General features: G+C 42.5%; 1 long non-coding RNA gene across 18 annotated transcripts; it reads left to right on the top strand.

The window, feature by feature from the left end:
• Nucleotides 1–674: 674 nt before the first annotated feature.
• LOC125551776 (uncharacterized) lies at nt 675–6,050 on the top strand. Of its 18 annotated transcripts, none has more exons than XR_015601044.1 (10): nt 675–1,659; nt 1,742–1,803; nt 1,901–2,148; nt 2,251–2,312; nt 2,410–2,673; nt 2,760–2,821; nt 3,200–4,066; nt 4,221–5,460; nt 5,534–5,614; nt 5,755–6,050. It is a non-coding gene; the product is annotated as an uncharacterized LOC125551776 (long non-coding RNA). The 18 variants fall into 18 exon arrangements; XR_015601038.1 differs by having other exon boundaries at nt 683–1,659; nt 3,200–3,310; nt 3,995–4,066; nt 4,221–4,324; nt 4,411–6,050; XR_015601039.1 differs by having other exon boundaries at nt 684–1,659; nt 3,200–3,310; nt 3,995–4,066; nt 4,221–4,324; nt 4,883–6,050.
• Nucleotides 6,051–10,776: the final 4,726 nt, after the last annotated feature.

Raw genomic sequence — 10,776 nt, 5'->3', positions numbered from 1 at the left:
GCTCGAAGTTTTTTCCCGATCTATACAACTAGAACTGGATGTTGAAGGCAGGAAATGGATATGATGGCTCCGGGATTGCTTTCTCGCAAGGACTCGAGGAAGGATCTCTGGGTGTTACTACAAAATTTTTGATACATTATACTCCCTCCTCTCCATAATGTAGTGCGCATAGATTTTTTGAAAAGTAAAACTTTGTAAACTTTGACCAAGTTTATAGAGAAATTTTTTTATCTACAATATCAAATATATATATAATATGAAACTATGTCTTACAATGAAACTAATGATATATGTTTGTCATTCTAGACGTAAATGTTTTTCTTCACAAATCGGTCTAAGTTGATGAGGTTTGACTTATAGAAACTATATGCACTACATTATAGAAGAGAGGAAGTATATGCTAATCTACACTCTTTTTATGATGTAAGATGCTTCAAGATGCTAGTCTTCGATAGGCTAGGACTTTTCCTTCTCCTATGGCATTTAAAACTATAAAGAAGCTATCCAACTCACCTCCACAAGGCTTCCCCGATTGGAGCTTCGTCGGCCGTCCGATCTGCCTTTCTGATGCGCCTGAGCCGTTGGATTTTCACTTGCGGTTAAATTATTTTCATCCTACAGTTTATTTTTCTTTCCAATGACTGATGGGCTCGTCTCGTGTCTGTATCGGCGCCCGGGTGAGAGAGAATTTGTCCCATCCGCGCGCCGCGCCCGCACCCAACGCAACCCAATCCTCTTGTCCCGCACGCCGTGCACACTCCGGTCCCCTCATCCTGCATGAAACCTAGGAGAGAGAGATAGGAAGATGGGAGGGAGAGAAAGGGGAGAGGAGAGGAGAGGGAGGTCCGGCAGCGGACGGGAGAGGGTGACCGGCCAGCGTCGGCCTACACCGGCGAGGCGTCGGCCTGCGCCCCTCCTCGCGCACGAACCCTAGCTGAGAGACAAAATGAGGGGGAGAGAGAGAAGGAAGGAGAGGAGGGAGAAAGAGAGAGGAAAGAGGAAAGGGAGGTGCGGCGGCTGACAGGAGAGAGGGTCATCGGCCGGCGCCGGAGAGGACGGTCCCGACCTGGACGCGACTTGGGAGGTTGGCGCCCTTTGTCCTTCCCCTCTATCCCCACGAGCCGCCGCGCCCCTCCCTCTCCCCCTCATCCTCTCACCGCAGCCGCCGGCCTTCTCTCCATTCGCCTCCTCCTCTCCTCTATCACGTTGTCGTCGATCCACCGCCGGCATTCTCCTCAGCTTGCCTAGGTCATCGTCATGGGAGAGCAGCGACGGCGGTGTCTTCGCGGTGCGGATGGGGATGTAGGGGAGGGGTGGGGATGTACGGGAAGGAGGAAGCCGGTGAGGAAGGCAAGCAACAGCGGGGAATGAGCTAGGTGAGCGATCCTAGCGGGTGGGAAGGGGCAGGTTGAGGCCTCGCGCACCTGCCAGCGGCAGGCAGGTCGAATTGTCGCGCCACCGCGTCGTCGCCTCCTCTGCACCATGAGGTGCCACCTCTGCCTCCACCCCCCACCGGGCAAGGAGCTCGAGGTGAATAGGCGGTGGGAAGGTGAGAGGAAGCAGGAGCTCATCTCTCCTCCAATGGCTGCCTCGTGCATCTGGAGGACAACACGTGCTTGTTGGAGGCGACTCGAGCGATGCAGGTCAGCGGCGAACTAGGTGCTCCACTCTTTCTCTCCCTCACTTCCTCACTCATATTTTACTTTGCTAATTTTTGGATTTTTAAACTTGGCGTGTGCAGATCTGACATAGAAGACCACATTCCTCATATTCAAAAGTGATCTTCTTCCAATGGCTCTAATGGTAATTTATAACCTCTTTTGATGTACCGCAGTTGTGTCAAGTTTGCTGACATCCTCGTGCTGCAACTGGCTTGGTATATTTGGTTAATCGTAACCAGCAAAGAGGAGGAGTCACATACATGCGCACCTGCCAGCGGCAGGCAGGTCGAATTGTCGCGCCACCGCGTCGTCGCCTCCTCTGCACCATGAGGTGCCACCTCTGCCTCCACCCCCCACCGGGCAAGGAGCTCGAGGTGAATAGGCGGTGGGAAGGTGAGAGGAAGCAGGAGCTCATCTCTCCTCCAATGGCTGCCTCGTGCATCTGGAGGACAACACGTGCTTGTTGGAGGCGACTCGAGCGATGCAGGTCAGTGGCGAACTAGGTGCTCCACTCTTTCTCTCCCTCACTTCCTTCCTCACTCATATTTTACTTTGCTAATTTTTGGATTTTTAAACTTGGCGTGTGCAGATCTGACATAGAAGACCACGTTCCTCATATTCAAAAGTGATCTTCTTCCAATGGCTCTAATGGTAATTTATAACCTCGTTTGATGTACCGCAGTTGTATCAAGTTTGCTGACATCCTCGTGCTGCAACTGGCTTGGTATATTTGGTTAATCGTAACCAGCAAAGTGGAGGAGTCACATACATGCGCACCTGCCAGCGGCAGGCAGGTCGAATTGTCGCGCCACCGCGTCGTCGCCTCCTCTGCACCATGAGGTGCCACCTCTGCCTCCACCCCCCACCGGGCAAGGAGCTCGAGGTGAATAGGCGGTGGGAAGGTGAGAGGAAGCAGGAGCTCATCTCTCCTCCAATGGCTGCCTCGTGCATCTGGAGGACAACACGTGCTCGTTGGAGGCGACTCGAGCGATGCAGGTCAGCGGCGAACTAGGTGCTCCACTCTTTCTCTCCCTCACTTCCTTCCTCACTCATATTTTACTTTGCTAATTTTTGGATTTTTAAACTTGGCGTGTGCAGATCTGACATAGAAGACCACGTTCCTCATATTCAAAAGTGATCTTCTTCCAATGGCTCTAATGGTAATTTATAACCTCTTTTGATGTACCGCAGTTGTGTCAAGTTTGCTGACATCCTCGTGCTGCAACTGGCTTGGTATATCTGGTTAATCGTAACAAGCAAAGAGGAGGAGTCTCATACATGCCTGCTATTCTTTATGTGGTTGTATGAAGTGTTCCTTCAACTAATCAAGCAACCTGGCATTAGTAGTTTGTTTAATTAATATCACTCTCATCAGAGAGTATGATATCATTTAGCTAGCCTCCTTTCTTTGGAAGAGGGATAGTGTAAAGGTTAGAAATGGGTAACGGAATGAGTGTTCTCATTTTTACTGCCCCTGGATTTAGGGAATATATATGCGTATATATTGATGCTCATCGTTGCCATGTCTGGCTCTTCAGGTGCATGCTAGCTAGAAGTTCAGATTTGTAATCAACGAGTGTAAAATTGATTGTCTCTGGTTACTCTCGTGATCTGTATCTAGAGGGCAAGTCAGGTCTTGGAATGCTGAGGTGAGACTTTCCATGGCCTCTGTTTTTCTTGATGGGTGGATTACACGTTACTTCCTTGGATGTTTAAAGATTATTATATCATTGCTCCCCTTTTTATCGGCAAGCATTCTCTCATCTTCTGGTAACTTGAGTAAGATGCAACACACTAATGCTTTCTTAGTCTGGTTTGTTCTTGCAAAAAATAATTGAAGTGTGCAGACAGGCAGCATGGAAACACTAAAGAGAAGTTTCATACGTACTAATAGCTGGAGTGATTTGATACCTGTAGTAACCGTCTTAGAATAAATAAGATTCAGCTATTTCTAAAGATATTAGACCATAAGATTATTCTTAAGTAAAGATGTTTCATGCTTCTGTTTCTGCAAAATTTCTAAGAGTATATGATTTCATTTTCCTTCTTTCCCAGTTATAAATTTATTGGCATCAAAGTAGAGCTTCAGGTTTATGGTTCAGTATATCATTGCAAAGTAGTTTATGGCTCAGTATATCACTACAGGTTCCTTACACCGTCAAATTTCAATGTTTTTGTATTTTTGTCGATGGAACCATGTTCTTTGACCTATAAAGTAGCAGAGATTTCTTTTCTATCAATTCTAATCCCTTTTTATGCATTGCTGGTTTGCTATCAAACTCTCAAAAATGGAAAAACAACTTTACTTTGGTTTTTTGAGAACCTTCCTGTAGAGTACCTCGACAGAGACAAATATGCGGTCAAGGATATATTTTTCATGCCAAACTTGGAGGATATTTTTGCAGGTTCGTTGCTTGCATTATTGTTTTCTTACTTTCTGTTCTTCAAGACAATATCTTCCTAGCATTGCTCTATAAATTTTAATCCATCTTTTTGTTCTTTGTTTTATCATGGCGTACTCATCCTGTGTAATCCAAGCGAGGGCCTTCATGTTTGCAGATAGTTTGGTACTCTCGTGGTTATTTTTGTGGTGATTTGCCTTCTATTCATTACTTGGTAACCATCTACTGCAGCTCAGCTATTGTCCAGCTGCTAACCTTATGGTGAGTGGTTGATGGTGCATGTTTTCCTATTAGTTTCTCTCTATGCCAATGTCTGAATTTTATCTTGCCGTTTTGCATTTCTACAGGCCTTTCATTCTCATTGTGATTCCCCGAGATGCGCTATTAGTAGGCATCCGCTTTCTAATAAAAATTTGGAAGTCAACTTGAAAAGAGTCATTTATCTAGCTACAGCAACCTTCCTTGCTTTTGCAAATAATACTTTATGGTTGACAATATAGTCTACACCTGCCAAACATTTACACGTTAGTATAACCAGAAAGTCAGATGATCGTTCCATGTTGGTTAGCCGTGATAAATCAAATTTCTAGAGTAGCAGATGATTCGTGTCAGGTTTCTTTTAGAGATTGAAATATGTCTTGACTCCGAAATAAGTAGTACAACGTCCAGTTCTGCATAGGTGAAAGCATACTGTGCAAAACCGGACAGCCTTCTAAAGCTCTGAAACTACCATTTGTTTTTGTTTTTTGCGGTTAACTACTACTTGTTGTGTGATCAGTACCCCCTTTTTATACTCTGTATATGCTTTCTACTTACTAGGAAAAAATGCGTGAGAACGATGGCCTAGAGGATGTGAATTGCACTCGAATATATGCAGGTTTCTTGCCAAACTAACTGCCACTATTATATTTCAGGTGCTTCTTCTGTAACTTAGTGTATTTTCCTGGCTCTTCTCATTTCCTGGCGAACTTTTTAGTATGTACAGTTGAATCGTTGGAAGTTGTTTTCTACTATCTATAGAGGTTTTATCCAAACTATTAGCTGCCTGACTTGCTTTTTCGAAATACACCGTCCTGATAGACATTTCCATGGGATGTTAGAAAAATATATGTGAATTTGCATACATTTTATAAATTCCTATCTTTACTTATCCATGCTTCCCCATAGATAAATAGCAGGTTCAACAAAAATGAATGTTCTCTTTTGTTCAAATTTCAAGAAAGTGTGCTTCACGCTTCTCTTTCTGCAATATGTTTCGGAGTGTATGATTTGATTTTCCTACTTTCCCGGTTACAATACTGTGTACTTCATTCCTAGCTTTGCTTGAAATATGTATGCAGGTTATCGAAAGCTCCATTTTTCTCCATTATATAGATTATATAGCTTTGTGATCAAAGGTAGGTTGTCACACAGGGGATTTGGCTTGTGAAAGTTATATACATCCATGAGTCCCTAACAAAATAATCGCAGCTCATGTTAAAAGGATCAGGGAACCTCGACCATTTTTCTGAAACATGTCTCGGCTCATGTTCCGACTTTCTACACTACTATGTACTTCATTCTTACCTTTGCTTTTGGAAGTTACATTCTTTCTTTTCCCTCATAAACTTGCTAACGATATTGGCAAAGTAATCCCCACTTCATATTTCCCATTGAATGAATAACTAATTTAGATTGTTCAAAAATTGTAGGTCAAGAGCCATGAATAGGAGCAGGGCATCACACTCCAGCTCTGAGAAGGAAAGGATATGAAGACAAAGATATATGAGTGTTGTGCTCCGACGCAAAAACATTTTGCGTGTAATAATGAACTGTAATTTACCACAATCTCTCTACAACAGGCCTACCTATTACCAGTCCGTTGCTTGCTTTTGTATTAGGAAGTATGACTCAGTCATATATATTTACATTCACGTTGTTTAGTTATGGTTCGTATGCATGAACATACCTTTTTAACCGAGCTTGAAAATTCTTATGTGTAGTGAAATTGCATCTAGCACTTTAGACATCATAATCATAAATGGTTGCTAAAGAGTTTGAATTGGTAAAGTGGTTGCATCCGCTGTTACAGGTCTGGAATGTTCCTCCATGCTAAAACCTAATTTAATTTTGAAAACACTTTGTGTTTGAAATTGACATTGTGCTGTTTGGTGTAATGGGCCATTTGTGTAACCATGCATGCAGAGAAATCAGAAATAATAAGGAGAAATCTCAACAGTTGAGTATGCTTCTCTCGCCCAAATGAGGAACCTAGGAAGAAAAGGGGATAAGTAGTCACTATGTATGTAGGCGTGACTCCGAACGGCCAAACAAAGAATTGTTCCTAGGCCGGGCTAGGTAGCATATGTATCTTTCACATACCTATGCCTTCATATGCACAACATAGCTGTTTTTTTGTGCACATGGTAAATAAAAATTTATTTCAAACACTGCTAAAAAAATACATCCTTAACTGGTCTATAGATATTATACAAACATGTTTTTTCCCAAACTCAGATTTCTCATCGCGATAACCATATTTTTAACTAAAAATAATGCTTCCTTAGCTCGTCTATGCATGTTATAGAAATATGAATTTTTTTAACTCAAATTTCTCATCGTGATAAACATATTTTCAATATAGCATGACTTAACACATGGGCTTTTTATTACCAATATCGAATATGTCCTAGCAAAATGAAACTATTTTCATCGACAAAATTTCTGCGCCGTTTGGTGCAACGGGTCAACTAGTTTCTACAGTTCATTTCAAAGTTATAGCCCCATTCCTTTGATACTGATGCATACTTAGCATAGTTCTGATGTAAGTCTTGCGAGTACTGTTGATGAGTACTCACGGTTTCTTTGCTACCCCTGTTTCCCTATACACGTTTGCTATGATAAGATGACTGATCCCAGGAGCCAGATGCCACCACCGACGACTACTATTACCCCGACAAAGCCTACTACTACATGGAGACCGCCGATGACCAGCAGTAGTTAGGAGGCTCCCAGGCAAGAGGCATTGCCTTTTCGATCAATGTTATTGTTTGTGATAGCCTTCTTAAGGTAGACTCGTTTACCTTATGTCTGTACTCACATATTGTTGCTTCCCCTGACTCGTTTGTATTAGAGCTTATGTATTTGAGCGCTTGAGGCCCCTGGCTTGTGATATAAAGATTGTATGACTTTAATTGTGTCTAGAATTGTGTTGTGATATCTTTCCGTGAGTCTCTGATCTTGATCGTGTGCATTTGCGTGTAAGATTAGCACATGGTTTAGTCAGGGCATCACAAGTTGGTATCAGAGCTGACTGCCTGTAGGAAGCCCCTTTCCAACTCCTTGGCCGAACTTGAGTCTAGTCTTTGAAAAACTAAGTTACTATCATTGTTGTGTGGCTTACGGGCCGACATCACAAATGGGTGGTATTGGGATCTTTTATTCCTCGCTTTTACTCTGGGATTCTGATCTCTCTTCTTTTCGGGTCAAAGATTTCACTAACTCTAACTCTAGGTTCTCGTAACTACTTCCTCCCAGAGAGCCCCTTCATTCCAGATGATCACCTGCTTCAGCAGAAGATTCCGAAGATACTTGTCGATGTTTTCCCTAGACCCTTGTGGCACCGCCTTTGCAATTCCCTACCATAGATATATCCTTATGGATAACTACATACACTTGCCATTCATACATTCATCCCCGGTTGCTCTTGTTATTACAAGATGCCCTGAAATACTCTCCGTTCATTGGTACAGCAAGCTACTAGACAAACAGGTTTTAACCCCTTTCCGCGACGACCTTTTAAACCGTCGCCTTGCTACTTTGGGCGATAGGGGGTCCTTCCCACACGACCTAGAAACCGTCGGGGATAGGCCCTCCGGTCACACACGCTGTTCAAAATGAGCTCGTGTGCAATCATGCTAGCCATCACATACAATTATACAGGCCCAATCATTTCCGTTCGTAAGTACATCCCACACAGTAAATCCCACAAAAATGTTTCCCTTCGTATGTACATCCCACACAGTCAATCCAAGGCATACATTTCCGTTTGCATGTACATCCCACACGGTTCAATCAAAGAAGAACGTTTCCATTCGTATGTACATCCCACATGATTAATCCCAGACAAACGTTTCTGTTCGCACGTACATGGCACATAGTTTTCCCCATCAAATCGTCTGTGATAGTGTTGCCATTGCAGATGATATTAACATTTTTATCGTTTGCGTTATTGAATGCATTACACACGGTGCGTAGGAGCAAACTGTGTGGCATACGATGGCCATCACACACACTTTTTATGTGGAAAACATTTGCGCAAGGTGGCCTAACGCAAATAGTTTTCAAGATGAAGTTGTATGTGATTGTTCATTGATCCAAAACATTTTCTTCCTAGAAACTATGTGGGTTGTCCGAGGTCATCACCGATGGTGTTTTCTCAAAAACCGGTTGCAATAGTAAAACCCAATAAAGCAGGGTAATTGGCCTATTGTTAATAATCCATTTATTAATCAAATTCACATTTCATATTAAGCACACAATATATTTCATTTTTATATTACGGAACCAGGATTTCATAATTCAAATACATCAGAGTACAACATCATATAGCTTCAGCACTCAATTACACCATATATGCACATAGCTAGCTACCCCATTACACAACTTCACCAGCACCAAGTTTCACATGCAACATCTATAACCTTTGGAAATTAGCGTCGTAGATGGTAGATATACAAATGAATCTCATCTGGAAAACTGCTGAAGCGAAAGGCGAATATTGAGGCTTCATTGATGTTGAAGGTCCTTGCAAGTTTAGGCCAGTTCATGTATATGATTGACCGTCCATCCTTTGTCCTCTTGAGGAAGACTTCAATATTGTCCAATGGGTGTTGGATGAATACCTTCCTCGCCTCCTGGCCATACAGGTGGTTTGAGAGGCAATCATCAGTGAACTACTTTGGAAAGGCCTAAAAACAAGGATATGCATAAACATCTTATCTAAATTTGAAATGGTGCAAAGGAATAAAAAATACAAGGTATAATAGTTAGTACCATCCTGTAGTGCACCGATGTCTTCTTCATTGTGAAGACAAAGATCTTGTTGTTTTTTGTCGCTAGTTTCTTTATCATAACAATCTTTCTGAGTTTCTTGACTTGACTGATATTCATGGACAACTCATTTCCCCATATGCAAAAAGGGTCGAAAAGTGGGTCAAAACCTTTGACAGAAGGACCTACATGTGCAAGACCAAATTGTTAAAACCTAAGTATTAAAATGGTTCATATAATTGCTCAATAATGTGCTATTAGACAAAGGACCATGCATGTGCAAACTCGATTGTAAACCTCAGTGCTTCCCATTGTTTCCCTGCAATGCATATATGGTAGTTATTGATCAAGATAAGTGAGGGTTCATATGCTATCAGTAGAAATATGTTGATGAAAAATAAACACATTGAAAATTCGGCAGATTAATTCCAGCCACATGGAAAATCCATTTATCCAAACCAAGCATGATTAAGAACTAGGAGAATATAGCAATTGTATATGTTTCTCATGTATTTAGTACATCCAAATTCGATTTATTCCTCACATGCAGAACAATACAAAATTGTACCCACAATAATTGAACATCATATCACAGAATTGAACCGAGCAGTTAACTAAACACCACAACAAATGAACCAAACATTAACTAAGCACCACATTGCATGATATAACATACTCCTAATAGAAGATCACACAGTTAACCTAACCAAGCATGCTTAACCACTACAAGAAATATGTTAACTTGTGACCTTCTGTCGGTGACCCTAGAAGAATTGGTTATAAATCTATGACCATTGGAGACCAATTGGTCAAAAACTGTTCGGGGGGCTCCAAACCCTAAACTATATAGACCATTTTGCTCAGAAAGGTCGTAATTTCCTTACACGAAATGGTCATAAAGCAGACAGCAATGGTCCGCTGCCTTATTTCTAGATGATGACGACCAATATAGCTGGTCAGAACCTTGTAAATTGTGGTGGATTGCTATGACTAGGCGCCACCTCATCAGTTTTGCCTATGTGTCATGTCCATGTGTCCATTTTTGCCCTAGGTTGTGAAGCAACCTATATTTCTGTCATTCCAAAAATTCCCAAAAAAATCTCATAAATTCTTTGGGTCATATCTTCATCAAATATGTAAAAATACATCCTTTCCTAGTTCAAAAATAATTCAAATATTCATTTTCCTATTCTATTCAGAACATCACTTTGTGAAGGAAGTACTATTTATATATTCTTGATTGCCCTCAAAATTTTTGGGCACTCTTTCCTATCCAAATCATGTCCGCATGACAAAATTGTCGGTGTACAAGAAGAGGGGTACCCTTTTTGTACCCCTATAACTGTGCACGGGCAGTCTGAGCCGCGGATACCACCACACCAAGCAAGGCAAGGGAGGTGAGCCAGGGTAAGACCGAAGCTCAAGAGAACTAGAACGACGCCAAGGCCAAGACCACGAAGAGCAAAGGGGACGAAGCGGACTCCCCCGGCAAGGTCCTTGCCGGGAGACAGTTCTAGCAGCCCCGGCAAGACCCTTGCCGCGGTGACTCGTCCCGCGCCTATGGAGAAAATCACCCTTGAGTCTACTGCCCCCAAAGGGCAAGGATTCGGGAGACATCCCTGTGGCGGCATGCAGATCTTTGTGAAGACATTCAAGATCAGATACGCACTAAGGAGACGACA

This window comes from Triticum urartu, chromosome 4A (assembly GCF_056163025.1).
Source record: "Triticum urartu cultivar PI428250 chromosome 4A, HENAU_Tu73, whole genome shotgun sequence".
Lineage (NCBI taxonomy): Eukaryota > Viridiplantae > Streptophyta > Magnoliopsida > Poales > Poaceae > Triticum > Triticum urartu.
Note: the sequence above shows the minus strand (reverse complement) of the source record. Positions and strands in the feature narration are given on the sequence as shown.